We start from the raw sequence: 4,195 nt of genomic DNA on the forward strand, positions 1-4,195 counted from the left end.
AATGCTGAAGTGTCCTGAAGTGACTGTGTCATGTTCTTGTATCATCACTTCTTTTCTGATTTTTCTTGATACATATATTAATTCATGATATAGTATCATTCCATTTTCTTTCTTGAAGTTCTTGTTTTTATTGTCAATCTTCTTTGTATATTCATCTTTCACTGTAGCTTTCTTGATTTTTCTTTCAATGTCTGATTTCTCTGCTTTGATTCTTGTTGCTCTTAGAGCTTGTTGATTCAGAATTATATTCTTTGTTTCTTCTAACTTCTTAAAGAGTACTTGCAAATCTCTTTTCTTCTTCATCAAGTCTGGTCTTCAACTTAGTGCATCAGTTCATGCATTTTCAGTTTCTTTGCAGTGTCATATTCTGAAGTTGTGGTGCACTAGTATGTTGGCATATCATCTTGCTTGTTGTCTCATGAGTTTCTTTATCATTATAAAGTATTGTAGGTTATTGTGGTCTGAGATGATCTCTGTCTGATGCTGGTTTTCTTGCAGTTCAATCTTCCATTTCTTTAATGATGTCACTATTGCAAGTAATTTCTTGTTATGAATATCATAATTCTGCTCTGCTGGTGTCATTGTTCTTGTGTAGCATGCAATCAATCTTAATCTTTCTTATTCATCTGGTTGTTGCAGTCTTTCTGCTATCATGCAATCTGATGCATTTGTGTCAATCACATATTTCTTGATCAGATTGTAGTGTTGTCTCATTTCTCTTTTTCTGAACTTGTTTTTTATTGCTTCAAATGTCTTCTGACACTTGTTTGTCCACTCAAATGATTTATCTTTCTTAAATAGCTGTGTGAGTGGTCTCACTTTCTTTAAAAATCTGTGTATAAATTGTTGATAGTAGTTCACCAGTCTGTGGAACATTTGTACTTCTTTGATATTCTTTGATGTTGACCACTGTAGTACTTCATCAATCTTTTCTGATTCCATTCATACTTCTTCTGTCAATATGATGTGTTCAAGATATTCAATTTCTTTCTTGAAGAAGTCACACTTCTTTAATTTTGCTGATAGATTGTATTCTTATAGTCTTTTTAATATCTTCTTGACTTTCTCAGTGTGATTCTTTCAGTCTCCTTTGGTGAATATGACCACATTGTCAAGATATGTGATGACAAAGTTGTTCAAGTATTCTTGTAATGCATTGTTGATGAGTGTCTGAAATGTTGCTGGTGCATTAATTAGTTCAAATGATATGATGTTGTATTTATACAGTTCATATCTTGTTCTGAAAGCTGTTTTTCATTTGTTGTTTTTCTTAATTCATATTTGATGATATGCTTCTTTAATGTCAATCAGAGTAAATCATTTTACTTCTCTTAATCTGTCTTGCACTTTCTCAATCAGTGATATCAGATAGCAGTTCTTGACTGTTATGCTGTTCAACTGTCTGTAATTCACACATAGTTGTAGTGTTCCATCTTTCTTTGGTGCAAACAGTATTGAATATTCTGCTGGTGATGTTAATTCTCTGATATAATCTTTCTCTAGATTCTTCTTAATATATTTTCTGACTTCAGCTGATTCTTTCTCATTCAATCTGTAGATTGACAACTTCATGGATTGTTTTTCTTCTTATAGTTTGATTTTATGGTCTCAGAGCTTGTGTTTTGCTAGATTATTTTCTTAATTTCTTTTTCTGAACATGTTAATGTACTTCCAAAATTCTTCTGGTAGGGTTTTCTTGATTTTTACATTCTGATTATCTTTCCATACTCACAGCTGTATTGAGTTGTCAAGATTCTTTGTGACTTGATTCACTGTTTCATCATGGTTCAGATTATTATGAATTTCTTCTTTTATCTCAATCAATTGTTCTTCTTGTGGTATCTTTCTGTTGACTTGGCTTATCATAATTAATGTCTTGCTCAAGTCATTTCTAAGTGTGGGTCTCCAATCATGATATTCTGATTCAAGAGAGCATTCACAATTTGTCAGTCTAATTTTTTCTTCTCACCAGTCAATGTCTGGATTGTGCTGTTTCAACCAAGAGTATTCCAAGACTATATCATAGTTCTCTAGATTTGTTACTTCAAAATGCACTCTTTCTCTGTATTCTTGTATTTTTATCTCAATGGGGTATGTTTCTTCTTCAACTCTATTCAGAGTTCCTCCTTCCAGTTCTGTCAACTGATAGGAATGTTTCTTTATTTACTTTATGATGTCAGCTTATTTGACAAATTCTCTGTTGATGAATAATTCAGTCACTTCTGAGTCCACTAAGATCTTTGCATGTGTTGATTCAAGTAAGATTGCTGTAATTCTGAGGTGACAGATTTATTTATTAATAGCTAACAGTTTTGCTTGTCTTCTTACACTGCTCACAGGCTCTTGTTCATAACAGTCCACTTATTTTCCAATTTAACAAGAGTTGTTTTAAATGTCTATTTGTGTATCTTACAATTCTTTAAGTTGATACACCATATCTTGTGCATTCTTCTTAGACTTTCAATATCTCTGCATCCTGCACATTCTTCACATTCTTGTAGTTCATACAGTAATCTTGTTGCCTTTCACTGTTCTTTGCCATGATGATAATCACATTGGCATTCATATCCCAGTTTGTTGTGGCATGGGTGATGTGGATCATTCACTTTTTTTTGTTTCTCATCTTAATATCTTTTACATGTTTGTATCAACAATGTCTCATTTTCTTCACAAATCATCCAGTGTAGTTGTTCTTCTTGAATCTGTAACATTCTCACAGTTGGACATTTCTCTCCTTCAAGTGTCACACTTTTCATGAGATTTAGTTGTTTCATGACATTCTCTTCATGTTCTTTAAATCTGAGTATTTCTCAACTAGATTCTTCTTCTTTCTGAGTTGCTCTTAATTTCTTTAATGATCTCAGATAGTATCTCTTGTCTTTTTCATTCTTGTGAATTGAATATTTGTCTTTATAGCACAAGCTTCAGTGAATTCTAACATGTTCTGGATGCTCTGTGTTTGATATATTCTGAGAGTCTGACATTTCTCATTCACTTTCTTCAGTGTCACATCTGCAATGCTGACAGTCTTTAATGTCACATCTGTAGTCTTTATGATATATGAAGTCTTTCATAATTCATGTCCATTGCATGAACTCTTCTTGTTGTTTCTGATGAAGTTCACATGAACAACTGTAGATCAGATAGTTTACATGTTTCTTGTGAGTTGAATCTCAAATCTCATTCATCTTCAAATTGTAGTGATAGTTGCACTTCAATGATTGAATTTCCCAATCATCACTTGATTTCTTTCTTTTAATCACACACAGTTTCTCACACAATTTCCATTTGTTGCTTTTTAGTTCATTCTGATACTTGCTTTCATTCTCTGATTGTCTTGATAGTGCTCAGTAGATCTTCATGATATGTTCTTCAAATGTTTCATGAAACTGTTGTTGTAATTCTTCATCTGTTGATTCCTCTTGAACTGTTGCTTAGAGATAATGTTTTGGTTTCTCAGAATTCTCTTTATTTTCTTGTAAAATAGCTCTGAGTTCTTTTTCTTTATATTCAGCTTTCTTTATTCAACATTGCTTCACTCAATGTTCTGATTTGTCACAATAGAAACATAATTTGTCTTTCTTTCTCTGTTCTTTTTCTTTTTCATCAAGAGTGTCTTGTCTGGTTGCATTCAATTCCATAGACATAGATCTGTAAGAGTCTGCTTGAGATGCTTTATTTCATTCTTTGTAATTCATCAAGCTGGATTTCTTTCATGATATCTTTTCTTGTTTCTTCATCTTTTATTTATAGAGTCAGTTTCCAATTCTAACTGCCACTTCAATCATTCCAGTCAGATTTTGTGATTGTTTCTCCATGCATGCAATCTTGTCTTTGATGTCATCAAATAGTCCTCAATAGAACATATCAGTCAGGGCCTCATCATCCCAATCTGTGTTGACACATACTTGTTGAAATCTCATAGCATATTCTTGTGATGATATTCTCTGTCACATGTTCTGTAACTGTTGTGTTGCTGTATTTCATTCTTCAATTTCTTCAAAAGTGGTTTTAAGTGTTTTGATAAAGATTTCATAATGGTCAATAACTCTGAGCATGTCATTATTCTGGTTGACTTCTCTTTTTTTATAGTAGTTTTATAAATAGACATCAAACCAATTGAATGCTGCTTCTCAGAGGTATGATACTGCCACCATTACTTTTTCTTTATCATTTTTGAATTCTTTCCCCTTCA

This window comes from Uncinocarpus reesii, genomic scaffold (assembly GCF_000003515.1).
Source record: "Uncinocarpus reesii 1704 scaffold_2 genomic scaffold, whole genome shotgun sequence".
Taxonomy (NCBI): Eukaryota; Fungi; Ascomycota; class Eurotiomycetes; order Onygenales; family Onygenaceae; genus Uncinocarpus; species Uncinocarpus reesii.